General features: G+C 43.8%; 1 long non-coding RNA gene across 1 annotated transcript; it reads right to left on the bottom strand.

The window, feature by feature from the left end:
• Positions 1–4559: 4559 nt before the first annotated feature.
• On the bottom strand, positions 4560–11434 carry LOC143988357 (uncharacterized). Its single transcript, XR_013276831.1, has 2 exons — positions 10832–11434; positions 4560–6970 (listed from the first exon to the last, which is right to left on the bottom strand). It is a non-coding gene; the product is annotated as an uncharacterized LOC143988357 (long non-coding RNA).
• Between the last annotated feature and the right edge of the window lie 8433 nt (positions 11435–19867).

Genomic DNA, 19867 nt, shown 5'->3' with positions numbered 1-19867 from the left:
ATATTGGAGTAAGTCGGGCGGGGGAGAGGGGTGTGAGCTGCCAGGTGAGGGGAGGTTTTAGAGTGAGGAATAAAAGTTTCTAAACGCAAGCTGTTTCCCACATTTATTCGCTTGGGCGTAATGGATGTGCCGGCCTTTGTTAGCCCATGTACACACGGTCGGAGATTTTGCCAACCAAATCCGTCGGATTTTGCCCGTCGGATTGTGTCCGAAGCTGTTGCATACACACGGTCGGGCCAAGTTGGCGAAAAATCCGATCTTTCAGAACGTGATGACGTAATTTCGTTGGGACTAAATTCAGGCTAGTAGCCAATAGCTTTGATGTAGGAATTTGATCTGAGCATGCGTGGCACTTGGTCCGATCAAAATGCTCTACACATGATCGGATTAGGAAATTTGGATCGGACGGAGATTCGGACGGAATCAGTCCGATGCATACCACACACAGTCGGATTATCTGATGACGCGGTCCGATAAGACTCATTCCGACAGATTCTCCGACCGTGTGTACAAGGGCTTACAGGCGGCTATCGATCTTTCAGAAAAAATCTGCAGTAAGTCTCTACCTGCATTAGAAAGTTCTGACAGTGTCCTAAGATCTAAAGTGCATTTATGTGAGGCTTTGAGGGAGGCTATTTGAGAAAAGAGATGACGTATGTCTTCCGTGTGGGCTTTTTTCAGCCTAGAGCCATGTTGTATGAAAATCCCCTGCAAGACGCATTTCAGAGTTTCCCATTTGTTCAAACTGGATGTCTCGTTATGGGTGTGAGCCTGAGTGAAATTCACAATCGCTTTAGACACTGCTGCAGAGCACGCGGTGTTGTTTAGCAGGTTGTGATTCAGTCTCCAGGTGTTGCGTCGGGTGGATTGTGGAAGTCTCCCGAGAGTCACATGTACCGGGGCATGGTCTGACCATAATTTTAGGCCAATCACGCAGTCAGGATCTGAGTCTAAAAGCATGTGGGAGAGAAGGATATAATCTATTCTGCTGTAGGATTTATGTGGAGGGGAATAATAAGTGTAGTCTCTCTCAGCTGGATGCAGTAGGCGCCATGTTTCCACTAATGACATGTCTTTTAATGTGGTGTGTATGTTAGTTAGTGAGGATGGTGCCATATGAGACTTACCAGTAGATGAGTCCAGTCTTGGCACAAGAGGAACGTTCAGGTCGCTTCCCAGAATCAGGTAGGGAGTTCCAAAGATTTTCAGGCAGGCTGTCACGGAGGAAAGGAATCGATGTTGGTTCTGGTTTGGGAGGTAAGCATTTGCAATTGTTAAGACAGTTTGTAAATATTGTAATTTCTGAAATAAAAACCTGCTTTTGGGATCTATTTCACTATCAGGTACTACAGGATTAAAGGAGCTGTGGAAAGCCACAGAAACCCCTTTCGTTCTGGCTTAGGGGTTAGTACTATGAAACCAGGTTGTAAAGTGCTTGTCTGGGAGTGGCGGGATCTTGTCCAACCGGAAATGTGTTTCTTCAGCAGTAATACATGTCTTGGCCTTGTGAAGGTAAAATCTGTCTACGTTTTTCAGGGGTGTTGAATCCTCTGCAGTTGAGAAGATATTTTAATTCCTAAAGGGGTAGCCATGGTGAGGATTTTTTGTGGGATCCTGGTATTCGTGTCTTGAGCTCAGGAAAGAGGGGTCTTTTGCAGTATAGTTGAGCTGTGTTGGGGGGGGGGGGGGGGTATAATGGGAAAGGAGGGGTTGGATGCATGTGTGTGGGACGTTTTTCCCAATGGGAAGCACGTGGAAATAAATGATGGTACAAATGGTCTTGAGGGCCCCATGTCAGTGTGTTAGATTGCTTACAGCTAAGCTGAGTATTGTAAATTATAGGGAGACTGCTCCCTCTAGTGTCCAAAGTTGGGAAGGGGAGAAGAACACTACAAAATATTTCTAAGAAATAAATCAATAACAGAGGCAATAAAGACTCTGTAAACCCTATAGTGGGAAACATGTTTGGTCAGAACTCAGGGGCTCCACCCCAACTTACAAAATACACTGAATATGCTCGCCTAAGACACACAGCATCGTATTCTAGTACAAACAAACACAGAAATGTTTAACCGGTTCCCGACCGGCGCACGCCGAAGTACGTCGGCAGAATGGCACGGGCAGGCAAATGGGCGTACCTGTACATCCCTTTAAATTTGCCGCCCTGCCATCGCTCGCGTGCCGCCGGTGGTGCGCTTGCGTGCCGGTTGGGACCCCCGTGAGTCCGGTCGTGGGTCCCACTGACTCGATCACCGCAGGCATACCCGTGATCACAGCGGGCATACCCGTGATTGTCTCACGGGGCGGCTGAACGGAGAGATTCCGTTGTAAACAGCATCTCCCCATTCTACCTAGCAACTAGTGACGCTGATCTCTGCCCCATGTGATTGGAGCAGAGATCAGTGTTCACTAAATGAAAGCCCAGCCCCCAACAGTTAGTAACACACCCCTAGGAACACTTAACCCCTACACTGCCACCCACTGGTTAACCCCCTTCACTGCCAGTGTAATTTACACAGGAATCACTGCATTTATATAGCAGTGATTGCTGTATAAATGACAATGGTCCCAAAAATGTGTCAAAAATATCCCATGTGTCCGCCATAATGTGGCAGTCACAATAAAAATCGCTGATCGCCACCATTACTAGTAAAAAAAAATTATTAATAAAAATGCCATAACACTATCCCTTATTTTGTAAACGCTATAACTTTTGCGCAAACCAATCAATAATTGCTTATTGTGATTTTTTTTACCAAAAATATGTAGAAGAATACGTATCAGCCTAAACTGAGGGAAAAAAATGTTTTTTTTATATTTTTGGGGGATATTTATTATAACAAAAAGTTAAAAATAATGCGTTTTTTTCAAAATTGTCGCTCTATTTTTGTTTATAGCGCAAAAAATAAAAACCACAGGGGTGATCAAATACAACCAAAAGAAAGCTCTATTTGTGGGAAAAAAGGACGTCAATTTTGTTTGGGAGCCATGTCGCCCGACCACGCAATTGTCAGCTAAAGCGACGAAGTGCCGAATCGCAAAAAGGTTCCAGGGCTGAAGTGGTTAAAGCGAGTTTTCAGTAGTAGTAATGTCATACATGTGTAAAACAAGCAACTGAAGTAACTGTAACTTGTGAGTATTAACCCTGAGAATTTCCAGAAAAGATTAAAAAAAAACATAAGAAGAACCAAAAAGTCAATGTGAGGGAAGACTCCAAGTCTCAGAGAGATAAAAAAAAAAACAAGCAAGTTTCCCACCGGCCGGTGGGAGGATGACTGGTCATCCTGGGGGAGATTTGGATGTCTGGGATCCTGATTTGAGGCAATTCAAAAACACCTAGGAATTTGGGCAGGTCTCCAAGGGTGCGGAAGGTGGCCAACTTGCCATTTTGGGATGCAAAAAGATGGAAGGGTAATCCCCATCTAAATTTAATCTGCTTGGAATGTAGTGAATCCGTAACACCCCTTTCACACCAGGGCGTTTTGCAGGCGCTATAGCGTTAGAAATAGTGCATGCAATCCGCCCTAAAGAAGCTGCACCATTGTGTGTAGTGTGAAAGCCCCGAGGGGGCTTTTCAGAAAAAAGTCCTGCCAGCAGCTTCTTTGGAGTGGTGAAGGAGCGATGTGTTTACCGCTCCTCCACCGCTGCTCCCCATTGAAATCAATGGGGCAGCGCTGTAATGCTAGCGACCGCGAAAGGGTTAAAACCACCGGCAATATGCCGCAATAGTGGCGTTTTGCCGGTGGTTTTAACCCTTTCGCGGTCACTAGAGGGGGGTAAGAGCGCCCCGCTAGCGGCTGAAATGCGCCGCAAATCCGGCGGTAAAACGCAGCTAAAAATAGCGGCGTTTTACTGTCGATGCAAAGGGCAGTGTGGTGTGAAAGGGGTCTTACTGGTTTCAGAGCCTCTCTCATGAGTAGGGTCTGTTTCGATAAGTCCCTCAGGAGCATTATGGGGGTGTCATTAAACAGAATGGATTCCTGGGCACGTGCGGCTTGCATTATCTCGGACTTAATGTTGAAGAAGTGTATGCGACAGATAATGTCTCTGGGGTATGCCGGGTTGGGATTGCGAGGGCCCAGGGATCTGTGGATCCTATCAATTTCCAATGGTTCTTCTTTGGGCTTGTTCAATAGATGGTTAAACATGGTGGTGGCAGCCATCGTTAATTCTTTATTTTCCACCGACTCTGGGACCCCACGAATACGAATATTATTGCGGCGACTTCTGTTCTCCTGGTCGTCCAGACCGTAGAACAAATGTTGGATCTGGTTAGTGTGTTGTCTATACACTTTTAGACAATTCCTGAAAACCCTTCTCTTCAGAGAGTCCTACCTTGACCCCACCTAACAACTGTACTTTTATTTTCTCCATCAGCTTACCCCCATAATTATTATCTTTTGTATCTCTTGACTATCCCTCTTAAATTGTAAGCTCTAATGAGCAGTGTTAGGTTGCTCGACTTCTGTAAGTAACCCCTGGTAGCCTAGGCTAGGATTGAAGAGCGGAGGTCCCTTTCACCGGTGGACAAAACATTACACATACACTGTTGTACGTGAATAATGAATGTGCCTATTGAAGCACACACAACAATTTTATTTAGTTTGAACAGAAGGACAGCCCTGTGGTTTAACCAATCAGGGACTGCCACATAAAATATGCAAGATAGTATATTTTACTACGTCATCATGGTTTTTTTGTACAAGCAATTTCTGCCTAGTAACAAAAAGCTAAATATATACATTTTTATACAGTTTAAAATGTTTCTTAAGTCTGGTGCAAGACAGGCCTGTGGTTTTAACGCCATGGAGTTACTTCTGCTCTCAAAAAGGGAAGTAGCTTAACCGCATCCATCTGTTCTAAACAGATATCTAACCTTGTGATAAAATACCTTGTACAAGCAAAAAACACATATGACCTTAAGCAATAGGTTTCTATGTCATGCTAACAGTAATTTTCCAATACCCAAAATGGATGTCTTCTAACAAGATGGTTCCCTCATTTACCTTATAATCCTTCCTTTGATCATTCTGTGATTTACATAATGATCATTCCTTTTCTAATTTAATAGCACAGGCTTCATACTCCGAACCCTTGTGCTCTTGGTTTCTATACCATACCGTTGGATCCTTAACAATGGAAGTGAGTTTCAGATCCTTCGGAGCGACCGTGTTTCCCTTTTTACATAAACATTTGATTATCTTATAACAGGCATATAAAAATAGAATGAAGAGAATCACAGTGACAATTGTCATGGCAGCATTTCGGAGCCAAGATATTAATCCCCCAAAACTAAAACTGCTCGAGAAGGGATCCCAGTTTTTTCCTATGTTCCTTGCCTCTTTCTGTAGTTTATTTACCTCTTCCCTGTGTTGGGCAATAACGTCATAGTAGTCTGGGACTTCGATGCTGGTATTATGAATCCAGGTACAGCACTCATAATCCTCAGTAGTCTCACAGAGGCCAGTAAGGGCTGCACTCATACTTTCTATAGCCAACTCATGTAGTTCTAGTTGCTTCCTAATTGCCCTAGTTTCTAGATTTAGTTTGGTTATGTCATCAGAATTTTCCTCCAGAATCTCATCAATTATGCCAGTGTAATTATTTAATCTTTTCATTAGGTCAATTCCCCACCCTGTCCAGGAAGGGAACCATGCCCAGGCCATATCTTTTTCTAAAAACAATTCTCATTTATTACGGTGTCTAAGGGGATATCTAGGATGCATGCTGGCTTCAAGGAGGTGACTTCCCTTGTTATCCCCTAATACCCCCATAATAGGAACCAGGGCTGCAAGGTAACACCACCCCTGGGGTTTGGTTGGGATCCAGGGGTGACAGAGTTTGCCGCAGCATATATATATGGTATTTCCTAGAGCTAGGGGTCGTTTATGGAACACGTTCCTAAGAGTATCAGAAAGGCCAGAGAGCACCAGTATTGACATTAATTGGTGTATTGTAGTCTTGGTACTGGAGCTAAGAAAGTCTAAAAAGGTGGCATTTAGGGTGGGATCTGAAGTATGGAAGAAAGAAGGACTGTTAAATGATGTCATTGAAATGTTAAGTTTTGCTTGTTTGCAAACCTCGGCTCCATCTGTGGTGTTTCCCAGTCGGAAACACCAGTCTGGGAAGTGGCTTCTACCTATAATTTGGAAAGTGAGGGTTTTATTTGGAAGGGTCCTAGTAACATTCGTTAGGACGATAGGGGGTGTTCCATTAAGGAGGGGGGTAAAATTCAAGGGGACTGCCATGAGAGGGATTCTAGCTGTACTGGGATGTAGCTTGCTGCAAATCCAGCATTTCTCAAAACCAGATTTTTGAGCATAGCTATATTTGAATTTTAGTAGTAACATCTTGTTAGTCAGTCCCTTAGGTGACTCATTAACGGGTACAATACTTCTACTATGTCTTTGGCCGGGGGTATTATTCATCTTAGGTGGTCCACATATCCCTTTTAATAGACCTAAATCTTCTGGATGATATATACAGTTGGCTATAAACCATGTGGGCAGGAATACAAATAGTACCAGACTACCCCAAAGGCATACAGCCTTCCCTGACACTGATGGAGAAAGCATCTTTGTTTTTTTAAAGTTCTGATTATTTGTTATCTAAGAGTTCTGTTCTTCTTCTTCGTTTCTCATCCCGGCAGTTGTTGGCTCTGTTTTGTCCTTTTGAGGGGGTGTGGGATCTTCCAGGGAAATTTGTTCTATGCCTCTCTGAACTTCTTGTAGATCTTGTTCTTGGGAGTTGCTGCTCTCTGTCACTGCCAGGGGCTCTGGAGTCGAGGGAAGCTGGGGACACTTTTTAAGACGGCTGGCGTGGATCCAGGTGTTTCCTAGGTCTGTTAACACTGCGGTCCTGGATACCTTTTCCACCTTCCATGGTCCTGAGAAAGCCGGTCCGATACTCTTTCTTTGTGCTAATTGTTTGATCAGCACTTTATCCCCAGGGATGAAGGGATGCGTTGGTTCTGTGGGAAGAGGGAAAAAAGGTGACAGAAACGCGTTCGTTCATTTCATGAAGCATACTTACCAGGTTTTTCACGTACATTTCCTGTTGGGAATAAATGTCAATATCAGTGTCTTGGTCTAATGGGGGTAATTCTATGTTTGCGGGGATTCCCATGAGGACCTCAAAGGGTGATAGTTTTGTTCTTGCATGTGGATCTTCCCCTCTTTTGACCAAAGACCTTCAGGGTCTTTGGTCAATCCTTCCTTTGTCCAAAAATGGACATCATCTTCTGTGGCCATTGATTGCATCTGTGCTATGACAGTTTTAAAGTTAGGTGCTGCGAAGTGTTCCTTGAAAAACATTGTTGTGGGGGCAGGTGGGTTAGGGGAAAAGGCAGCAGCTCTTTTAGCTTCTCTGTCAGCAAGAGCATTCCCTTTTGAAACACGACTGCTGTCAGAGGAGTGTGTCTTTACTTTAATTATGGCTACCTTTTTTGGAAGAAGAATGGCTTGGAGGAGAGCACTAATCTGTGTGGAGTTGGCAATTATTTTGTTGTCTGCGGTTTTAAAACCTCTATTGGCCCATATCACACCAAAATCATGCACCACTCCAAAAGCATATCTACTGTCTGTGTAGACGTTCACCTCTTTACCGGTGAATAGAATGCAGGCCCTAGTGAGGGCTTCTAACTCTGCTACCTGGGCTGAAGAAGGAGGTAATGATTTTGCCTCCAGTACGATGTCTGGTAGTTGAACAACTGCATAACCGGTTAAAAAGGTGGAGTCAGAGGGACGTGAGCAGCTACCGTCAACGAAAACATCCTCTGCACCTGAGATAGGGGTGTCAGTGAGATCCGGTCTGGGACTGGTAATAGCAGCAACCTTTTCCGAACAGTCATGTATAATGTCTGGGTCATGTGGTAAACGCAACATGGAATGCAAAAGGCGCACAGCGGGGTTGCTGGCAGGCACATATTTGAGTGTGAGGTTATCAGTGTTCATCAGTGTTATCTCATAACCACTAAGTCTTTGCGAGGTCATATGTTGGGTATTCATGTTCTGAATAAGATGCGTGACTGAATGAGTGGTATAGAGAGTCAATGGGTGACCTAGCACTAATTTGTTTGCATCTTGTACAGCCATTGCACAGGCAGCAAGATTTTGGAGACAGAATGGCATTCCCTGTACTTGGATGGGGAGTTTTTTTTTTAGATAGGTAGGAGACAGGGCGGTAGCCTGTTCCATGCTGTTGTGTTAGCACGGCGGCAAAAGAGGTCCCCGAGACTACACAGTATAGTTGAAAAGCTTTACCATAGTCTACCAACCCTAGGGCGGGAGCATTTGACAGACTGTTTAATAGAGCTTGAAAAGCTTGTAGTCTGTCTTCAGTCCAATCTATTAATTTAGGGGCTGTCGAGCCAGTAGCCTCTCTTAGGATACTATCATAATGAGAACAGTCAGGGATCCATTGGCGGCAATATACCATTGCACCCAAGAACGAGAGTAGGGCGGCTTTGTCTTTTGGGGGACTGAGAGCTCGAAGGGCTGCGGCACGTTTGGGGGACACTAGCCTTGTCCCTTCCTTTAGAATGCACCCTAGGTATTCTACCTGTGGCTGGCACCATTGTATTTTCTTCCTTGAGGCTAGATGCCCGGCGTGAGCTAGGTGTTGTAACAGTGATGTTGAATCGACCGCACAATCTTCAGCAGTTCGACTGCACAGGAGCAAGTCGTCCACATACTGTATCAGTACCGACCCTCGCTCAGATGTCCAAGACTTGACAGTCTCGTTGAGTACCATAGAGAAGGCGGCTGGACTGTCTACATACCCTTGCCAGGTTAGTTGGCCCCCGGCCCAGGAGAAAGCAAACATAGGTTGGGCTTCCTCTGCAATGGGAATGCTAAAGAAAGCATTCGCTAAATCAATTACTGTGTAGCATAGAGAGTCTGCCGGTATGCATGAAAAAATAAGTGATGTCTGAGACTAGGGGTGGGAGGGGAATCACTTGTTTGTTTACTGCTCTGAGGTCTTGGACGAGTCTCCACTCGCCACTGGCCTTCTTTACAGGGTAAATGGGTGTGTTCCAGGGACTGATGATTGGTCTCAGGATACCTTTTGATATGTAATCATTAATTTGAGGGGAGATGCCTTTGACTTTCTCTGGGGGTAGGGGATACTGTTTTTGATATTGTATCCCTGCATCTGACCGCATTTGGGGTGCATATGGTGTGCAATTAATAAAGCCCACACTACCTTTGTTTTCTGCCCAAATTGTGTGATGGTCAAGGGAGGAAGGTATCATTAGAAAGAAACTCCTGTGTGCATGTCTTTTTGGGAACCCTCTGTGTGCATGTCGCTTAGGGCCATGTAAGTCACATAATGGTGAACTAGCGGTATAGGAACCTTCTTTATTAAACTTAATGATAATACACAGTTGTGCCAAGAGGTCCCGTCCCATAAGGGGCACAGGGCATGAGGACAAGACGGCAAAAGTTTGGGTACATAATTTCTGTCCTTCTGGAGTGGCTACAGTCAGTGGTGGAGTGATGGGATGGGTGACAGGTGTCCCATTAATACCAACAGAGTTTCCCTCGGTGCATTATTTGTGGCTGTGTAGGATATTGGGGTAGTGGTTGACGAGGGTTCTGGTATGGCAGATAACGGGGATACTGTGGGCGGGTCTGGGGGTTAAATCCCCTGCCTCTGCCTCTTGCTCTAATCTGTCCAGTCCTATAAGGGCACTGGGATTTCCAATGTCCTTGCTGTCCACAATTGCCTATATTTTCCAAGGCATTTGTTCCATGCACAGAAACAATCCTTCATGTATTGTGGGTCAGCCCCTTTGCAGGGAGGATAAGAATGCTTATGTACCTGACAAATTTTACTGACTTCTTGCCAGTCTTCCTCTGAACAAGGACCTTGGGGTCCTGGGTCATGGATTCCCAATTGCTGACACCTTTCTCGGACTTGTGTCCAAAATGGTTCTACCTGGGGGCCAGGGATCATATTACTGACAAATTCATAGGGTGATGGGGTGGCCATGGCTTGGGTTGCTGCAGAATTCCCCATCTAGTAGTCTGGGCAGTGTGTGTCTAGTGGCAGGACACAGGTGATAACACCCGGTTTGTCCAACAATCCGGTCTCTGGTCTGGGAGTAGGATCCCTGATCTTTTTTGGGGCAGATGGACTTATATAAAAACTATGAAGATTCACCCTTAATATATGATAAAGGGTAAATTTTTCCTGGTGGCGGGATATACCCCTCTTACACCAAGTCTGCAAGAGAACCCCCCTGGTCTGGTGGTCAGTAAAATCCACTTGTCATCTATTCTTAGGAAGAGTAGACCTAACGTGCAATGGGGGCAGGCGGATGCTATGTCACTACAAGAGGGCTCCTCATATTCTGCACTCATTTAAACAACAACAATTATTTTCCTTATACTCTATATTAAAACTTATACTCTATATACTTACACGTGTACCTAGAGAGAAACAGACATATTCTTAATATACTTTAAGACATGAAATAACCGTATTGCAATACATTTATCAATTTATAGTGCACTTTTTTTTTTTTAAAAAAAAAAAAAATTTTTCAAATGGGCGTCCACTCCACCAATCCCTTTGTCACGGGCGTAATCTACTACTTCCCGTGTTAAAAATACTATCACCAATAGTTTTAAGTCAGACCAACCTAGTCGGACTCCCCTAAACCTATAAATTCCTTGCGAGCCCTTTTAACCTCCCGAGGAACCAGCCTAGTTCATCGCGAAGGCACAGTTACTTCTTTTAATTTTAAACTAAGTTCGTAGCGGCCGCCCGGACAGAGTAAGTGTTTACACCATTCACCAATCAGGTAAAAAAGAGTAAAGTGACTTACCTGTCGCAAGACGAGACGAACCCCACTTTGCTGGTACCAAAACTGTTAGGTTGCTCGACTTCTGTAAGTAACCCCTGGTAGCCTAGGCTAGGATTGAAGAGCGGAGGTCCCTTTCACCGGTGGACAAAACATTACACATACACTGTTGTACGTGAATAATGAATGTGCCTATTGAAGCACACACAACAATTTTATTTAGTTTGAACAGAAGGACAGCCCTGTGGTTTAACCAATCAGGGACTGCCACATAAAATATGCAAGATAGTATATTTTACTACGTCATCATGGTTTTTTTGTACAAGCAATTTCTGCCTAGTAACAAAAAGCTAAATATATACATTTTTATACAGTTTAAAATGTTTCTTAAGTCTGGTGCAAGACAGGCCTGTGGTTTTAACGCCATGGAGTTACTTCTGCTCTCAAAAAGGGAAGTAGCTTAACCGCATCCATCTGTTCTAAACAGATATCTAACCTTGTGATAAAATACCTTGTACAAGCAAAAAACACATATGACCTTAAGCAATAGGTTTCTATGTCATGCTAACAGTAATTTTCCAATACCCAAAATGGATGTCTTCTAACAAGATGGTTCCCTCATTTACCTTATAAGCAGTGCCCTCTGATTCCTACTGTATTAAACTGCATTGCAATTGTACTGGCTGCCTTTATGATGTAAAGAACTGCGTAAGCTGTTGGCGCTATATAAATTCTGTATTATAATATTAATAATAATATCAATTTTGGCAGCTAATAGGACAAATTGCTAGCACATCATATTTGTAGTTGTTTATTTGCCACAGAAATAATTATTTAAAATAAAATTCTAGCTCAAAATAGTGATAGAATTGTACACTCCATTAACACCCATCATAACATAACAACATACCTAAATAATAAAGTAAATATACATGGATTGTGAAAAAGTTTAGGTTTTGACCCTTTTATTGGGTTTAAATCAATTTTATTTATGAAATTAATTTTAATCTTTAATACCAAATAGGTATTTGGTTTAATACCAACTTGCTTAGTCACTAAGGTAGGCACGGTGCAAATTTCTTTCCTGCAACCACGGCTTATGTATTAATTAGAATGTCTGTTTATTGGGTAGGGGGATTATATCTTTATTATTAACTTAATATGTGCAGTGTATGTGGAGCGCTTCGTATTTCACTTTGGGATTCTGATACTGAAATGTCCTGAGCTATCGTGAGATTACAGAAACAGAAGCCGTTCAGGATTCTCAGAGCGTTTGTAGATCACTTCTATTGTCAGTGGGAGAAGTGATCTACATGATATATTAAACTGCCACATGGGTGAGAACAAATATCTCAGAGAAGAGCAGAGAACTCGAGAGATGTAAAATATCAAAATATACTAAATGGACACCTAAATTTGTTCATTTTATTTTCACATTGAACTTTGAAACTTACCATTTGTATATTTTTTTTTTTTTTTTATGTTTTTGGTACACATTATTATTGTACAAATTTAGTTATTTGTATTTTTTAACATTCTTAGCTACTCATTTGGTGTATCACTGCCCTTTTGTATAAAATCCTTTTTAGGGATTGGACCAAATTCATATTTAGAGGGGAAGTTTGGCAAATATCTGAACTAAATGGAGTGTTCAGCTGAACCATTGGCTGCATGCAGTGGGAAATTAAGCATTTAGCTTCTGAATTTGAGAGCTTAGCTCGCTCAGGCTAGTTGTTAGGGATCCGGCAGGCAAGGGATTCTGGCTGACAAATGAATGCACACAAAGTGGAAGGTTGGCTGACTTAAAAAAAAAGTGTGAGCCCCTCCAAAATTGAATAGATTTAAGGGGCACAATGCAAGTCTCTCCCAAAAAAATGTCATGACGCCACCCAAAATCCATACCAGATTCTTATTCAAGCATGCAGCCTGGCCAGGAAAGAGAAGGGGGGCATGTGCGACCAGACTTTCCAGCAGAATAGGTCTGATGCAATCATTCCGTCAGATAGTGTGTGGGATAGTCCGATCGTTTTTGTTTACAAGATTCAGACAAACCTAAAAATAAAACATGTTTTAAATTGGTCCTCTGTATGCTGGTCCGACAGACCGAATATGATGCAAATATGATGCAAGGGCAGCTTTTGCCTACTGGCTATTGAACTTCCTTTTCTAGCCCCGTCGAACGTCATCACATTCAAAACTAAGGGAATTTCGATTGGACTTTAGTCCATTCTTGTGTGGGCAAGTCCGTTCGTTTGGAAGTCCATAGTAACTCAGTCGAAAGTCCATCGGGAAGACCGTCGGACCTTTTCTGCCGAAAAGTCCAGTCGCGTGTATGCGGAATTAGTCTTCAGCATGGGGGAGGGACTGTCTCGGGGTTGGGCTTGCCCATCTCCATTTGTGCACATTTACATGTACACTGGTACATCATAGTAATGTGCATAGCAGTGTAGCCAGACAGGTATGTGCATGTCCACTGCCATTGATGCCAAATTATCTATCTGATACTGAGTTCTGCCTAGACTCAATGCTGAATTGGCTTTCATTTTTAATTCGGCATGATTTTCCTGACAATTGTCTTAACTTTGATCGGTTTTATTTTCGTTTTTTAATTGGCACACAGAGATATTATAATCTAGTTCATAAGCTATAGGAATATGAGGATATCATTGGGAACATACAGTGGATATAAAAAGTCTACACACCCCTGTTAAAATGTTAGGTTTCTGTGATGTAAAAAAATAAACAAAGATAAATAATTTCAGAACTTTTTCCACCGTTAATGTGACCTATAAACTGAACAACTCAATTGAAAAACAAACTGAAATCTTTTAGGGGGGGGAAGTAAAAAAAATAAAATAAATGTGGTTGCATATGGTCATTCCTGACATTTTCTTTGGCACATCCTACAGCAAAAGCCATGGTCTGCAGAGAGCTTCCAAAGCAACAGAGGGATCTCACAGTTAAAAGGTATCAGTGAGGAGGAAGGTGCACAAGAATTTCCAAGGCTTTAGATATAGCATGGAACATAGTGAATACAGTCATCATCTTTTGTGATATGGCTGAATCGGAGTGGCTCCATCTTTATTAGTTCATATAAGATTAACTTGGGTTAACCTGTTAGTTTAAACTCTGTATTTACAGACTGTAGCAGTTTTCCTATAAAGCATACATATAAGAAAATATAGCTTGCATAAGCAGTTTTATTTTGTACTGTCTAAATAAAGAAATTGTGTCAAAATATGTCTGGGCCACAGAACTCATGACTGTGACTCATGAAAGAAGATGACATAATTAATGATATGTAATGATATGTAATGTACACCTCTGTATTAACCACACCCATGTTCTATGTAATGATTGGCTAATAATAGCACATATAAATTGTAGACCCGCCCAGAATTAAACCAGACAACCTCTGAACACCAGCTTTGGCTCATCTCTTCTTGTGTGGATAAAATTTGGCACACCAGTGTCATTACCAAGAATTTGACATCCCTCTAAAATTTAAATTAATGAAAAGGCAAGAGAAAAACTGGTCAGGGAGGCTGCCAAGAGGCCTACAGAAACATTAAAGGAGCTGCATGTTTTTATATGAAGAAAAACATCCAAGCCTGGCTAAATTTAGCAAAAGTTCATCTGAAGACTCCCAAAAGCATGTGGGAAAATGTGTTATGGTCTGATGGCCATAATTCCAAAAGATATGTTTGGTGCAAAAACAATACTGCACATCACCAAAGGAACACCATGCCCACAGTGAAGCATAGTGGTGGCAGCATCACGCTTTGGGGCTCTTTTTCTTCAGCCTGAACAGGGGTCTTGGTCAAGGTAGGGTGAATTATGAACAGTTCCAAATACCAGTCAATATTGGCAAGAAACTTTCAGGCTTCTGCTAGACAGCTGAGCGTAAAGTGGAACTTCATCTTTCAGCATGACAATGACTCAAAGCATACATCCAAATCAACAAAGGAATGGCTTCATCAAAAGAAGATTAACATTTTTGGAATGGCCCAGCCAGAGCCCAGACCTGAATCGAATTGAAAATATGTGGGGTGGTTTGAAGAGGGCTGTTCACAAGACATGCCCTCACAATCTGACAGATTTGAAGTGTTTTTTCAAAGAAGAGTGGACAAATATTGCCAAGTCAAGATGTGCCATGCTGACTCATACCCCAAAAGACTGAGTGCTGTAATAAAATCAAAAGGTGCTTCAACATGGTATTACTTTAAGAGTGTGCACACTTATGCAACCATATTATTATTATTTTTTTTTTTTTACTTCCCTCCACCTAAAAGATTTCAGTTTGTTTTTCAATTGAGTTGTACAGTTTATAGGTCACATTAAAAGTGGAAAAAGATCTGAAATTATTTATCTTTGTCTCATTTCTTTACATCACAGAAACATGACATTTTAACAGGGATGTGTAGACGTTTTATATCCACTGTATGGTCCTAAAGAGGCTACCTTTAGAAAAGAAAAGAAAACTAAAAAACTTCTGCAGGTGAAAAAGTAAATACCCACAACAGCTTAAAAACAGCTTAAAAAAAATGCAGATATGGCCAAATGGTTGACAGGCAGATATAGGACCATAATGTGCAGTGTCAGTGCTTGTATACTGTTTCCAAAGAAACAGTGTTGTATCTGTCGCACTCCTTACAGACGCGCCCATGGTTTATGTAGGGTGCTTTAGTTAATTAATAGATGGTGCACATACACACAAAAAGTTAACCCTTTGCTGTTGAAGACCTTGATCACAGGTTGTCATTAGCAACTACATGTGTGGGTTTCCACTAGTATCCATATATGTTGGTTGCAAATAGCGACTATTTGGTGCAGAGGGAAATTTTTGTTCCATGTCCTTATAATAATTTGCATGTCATCTGATGCTATGCGAATGTCTGAAATTGTACATTGACATGGCAATGTACATGGCACATGCCCATCTAATACCCATCACTGTTGGTACATTAAGGTGCAACCCCTTGATTGTTGTGTGCTTATACTAAAAAAAAAAAATGTTAAATTGTGCATATGGGCAGAGAGACAAAAAAGACATAGCACTGGGAAACGTGACAGATATTGCAGCAGCATAGTACATTAATGCATGTGGATTTATTTTTATTTTTTTTATTAAAATAGGGGAAGGAAAATAGGGGAAGAAATGTGTTAGTGGGATATGAGTGAGTCAAAAGAATGGGGGAAGGAGGGTGTCAGAAATGTATAACATTACTTGCAGTGGGGCTGATATGAAAATATTAGCTTCATGTAAAACCCATCCTGGATCTCACCCCATACCATTGTCATACAATTAATGTAAACATGCAATCTCAAATTGGTTCCTAACCTCCATATAAAATATGTTTACTACATATTGTACATAAGAGTCAAAAAGTATGATTGTCCATATGGTATGAATGAAAGGATGTGTTATCAGCATCCCAAAGGTATATACAGGCTTATATGTATGTTCATCTACTTTTAAGGTTGGTTCACCCCAGGAATTGCACAGGAACGTTCTGTGAATTCCTGATTCACATGAATTTCTGTGTAGTGCAATGTCAACCCATTCATCTTGAGTAGGCTGAAATCGCACTGCACTACTTTTGATAATTTACTGCAACCAGATCACATGATACTTCTGTACCATGCAATCAGGTGCAGGCAAGCACATTGCATTTGTGACCTGCGTTTGGAGTGGCATTAATCTAATATTGACACCAGCTGCAGATCGCTACTGCAGTGTGTTTTGAACAGGGTGCTAGAGATGTGCACAGAACATGGGTTTCCCACATTGCATTCTGGTGTGAATGTACCCTCATTAACCAGTTGCCGACCGCCGCACGCCGATGTACGTCGGTACAATGGCACGGGCAGGCATAAGGACATACATGTACGTCCCTTGCCTCCCGCGGGTCGGGGGCCCGATCGGGCCCCCGCCCGGTGCCTGCGGCGGTCGGTTTTCGTCCGGGAGCGATCCGGGACGAGGGGGCGGCCATTCATTCATGGCCACCCCCTCGCAATCGCTCCCGACGAATAGAAATCCCCGGTGACATCACTTCCTCTCCTGTAATGTAAACACAGGAGAGGAAGTGATGTATTCTCTCCTCCGTGTCGGTATTTTCCGTTCCGACACGGAGGAGAGCGGATCGGTGAGTTGCACCAACACTCTACACACACAGTAGAACATGCCAGGCACACTCACACCCCCCCTTTACCCCCCGATCACCCCCCCAATTACCCCTGCCCCCCAGTCACAGTGACACCAATGTCATTTTTTTTTTTTTTTTTTTTGCATTGGTGTCATTTGTGACTGTAATAACTGTTAGGGCAGTTAGAGTTAGCCCCCTTTAGTTCTAATGTACCCCCCTAACCCCCCCAATAAAGGTTTAACCCCGTGATCACCCCCCGTCGCCAGTGTCACTAAGGCTGGGTTCACATTGCAGCGGTTTATGAGAACGAATGTGATTCGCACCGCACTGCAGTGCAAATCACATCCGATCTCTGTGCGATTCGAGTTCAGCCATTCGCCGCACCCGCCGCACCCGCCACACCCGCCGCACCCGCCGCAAATTCGCACGGGACCCTTTTTTTGGCCCGCAGCAGAATCGGATCGCATGGGTGTTCACACCATGCGATCCGAGTTTGCAGATCGCACTGCGATATGCGAACTGATCTGGGGGTGTCAGTAACATTTCACTGACACTCCCAGCAGTTCGCATAGGGCAGTGTGAACTGCCGCCGGGAGGCATGCGATGCGGGAACCCGCCGCGGATTCGTGCGTTCCCGCATCGCTCCAGTGTGAACCCAGCCTAATAAGCGATAATTTTTCTGATCGCCGTATTAGTGTCACAGGTGACGCTAGTTAGGCAGGTAGGTATTTAGGTTCGCCGCAGCTTTTTATAGCGCCAGGGACCCCCATATACTACCGCATAAAGCCCTCTGATTGCCCCCTAGTTAACCCTTTCACCAGTGATCACCATATAACTGTTACAGGTGACGCTGGTTGGTTAGTTATTTTTTTATAGTTTCAGGGCACCCGCCATTTATTACCTAATAAAGGTTTAACCCCCTGATCACCCGGCGGGTGTCATTTGTGACTAATAACTGTTAGGGCAGTTAGGGTTAGCCCCCTTTAGTTCTAAGGTACCCCCCTAACCCCCCCAATAAAGGTTTAACCCCGTGATCACCCCCCGTCGCCAGTGTCACTAAGGCTGGGTTCACATTGCAGCGGTTTATGAGAACGGATGTGATTCGCACCGCACTGCAGTGCAAATCACATCCGATCTCTGTGCGATTCGAGTTCAGCCATTCGCCGCACCCGCCGCACCCGCCGCAAATTCGCACGGGACCCTTTTTTTGGCCCGCAGCAGAATCGGATCGCATGGGTGTTCACACCATGCGATCCGAGTTTGCAGATCGCACTGCGATATGCGAACTGATCTGGGGGTGTCAGTAACATTTCACTGACACTCCCAGCAGTTCGCATAGGGCAGTGTGAACTGCCGCCGGGAGGCATGCGATGCGGGAACCCGCCGCGGATTCGTGCGTTCCCGCATCGCTCCAGTGTGAACCCAGCCTAATAAGCGATAATTTTTCTGATCGCCGTATTAGTGTCACAGGTGACGCTAGTTAGGCAGGTAGGTATTTAGGTTCGCCGCAGCTTTTTATAGCACCAGGGACCCCCATATACTACCGCATAAAGCCCTCTGATTGCCCCCTAGTTAACCCTTTCACCAGTGATCACCATATAACTGTTACAGGTGACGCTGGTTGGTTAGTTATTTTTTTATAGTTTCAGGGCACCCGCCATTTATTACCTAATAAAGGTTTAACCCCCTGATCACCCGGCGGGTGTCATTTGTGACTAATAACTGTTAGGGCAGTTAGGGTTAGCCCCCTTTAGTTCTAAGGTACCCCCCTAACCCCCCAATAAAGGTTTAACCCCGTGATCACCCCCCGTCGCCAGTGTCACTAAGGCTGGGTTCACATTGCAGCGGTTTATGAGAACGGATGTGATTCGCACCGCACTGCAGTGCAAATCACATCCGATCTCTGTGCGATTCGAGTTCAGCCATTCGCCGCACCCGCCGCACCCGCCGCAAATTCGCACGGGACCCTTTTTTTGGCCCGCAGCAGAATCGGATCGCATGGGTGTTCACACCATGCGATCCGAGTTTGCAGATCGCACTGCGATATGCGAACTGATCTGGGGGTGTCAGTAACATTTCACTGACACTCCCAGCAGTTCGCATAGGGCAGTGTGAACTGCCGCCGGGAGGCATGCGATGCGGGAACCCGCCGCGCATTCGTGGCGTTCCCGCATCGCTCCAGTGTGAACCCAGCCTAATAAGCGATCGTTTTTCTGATCGCTGTATTAGTGTCACAGGTGACGCTAGTTAGGCAGGTAGGTATTTAGGTTCGCTGCAGCTTTTTATAGCGCCAGGGACCCCCATATACTACCGCATAAAGCCCCCTAATTGCCCCCTAGTTAACCCTTTCACCAGTGATCACCATATAACTGTTACAGGTGACGCTGGTTGGTTAGTTATTTTTTTTATAGTTTCAGGGCACCCGCCATTTATTACCTAGTCTCACTAGTGTACCCCTAAATTTAGGGGTGTCTACTTTCCAAAATGGGGTCATTTGGGGGGGTTTGTGCCATCTTGGCATTTTATGGCCTTCAAAACTGTAACGCCCTTAGAAAGCCTGAAGGCGGTGCTTGGTTTTCGGGGCCCCGTACGCGGCTAGGCTCCCAAAAAGTCCCACATATGTGGTATCCCCGTACTCAGGAGAAGCAGCAGAATTTATTTTGGGGTGTCATTTCACATATGCCCATGGCATGCGTGAGCAATATATCATTTAGTGACAACTTTGTGAAAAAAAAAAAAAAAAGTTTGTAATTTTCCCGCAACTTGTGGCAAAATATAAAATATTCCATGGACTCAACATGCCTCTCAGCAAATAGCTTGGGGTGTCTACTTTCTAAAATGGGGTCATTTGTGGGGGTTTTGTGCCATCTTGGCATTTTATGGCCTTCAAAACTGTTATAGGTAGTGAGAAGTG

The sequence above is a fragment of the Lithobates pipiens genome, unplaced genomic scaffold (assembly GCF_037356315.1).
Source record: "Lithobates pipiens isolate NorthernLeopardFrog02 unplaced genomic scaffold, aLitPip1_a1.2 Scaffold_18, whole genome shotgun sequence".
Classification (NCBI taxonomy): domain Eukaryota; kingdom Metazoa; phylum Chordata; class Amphibia; order Anura; family Ranidae; genus Lithobates; species Lithobates pipiens.
The sequence above is the reverse complement of the archived record's forward strand: the minus strand, read 5'-3'. Positions and strand labels throughout refer to the sequence as shown.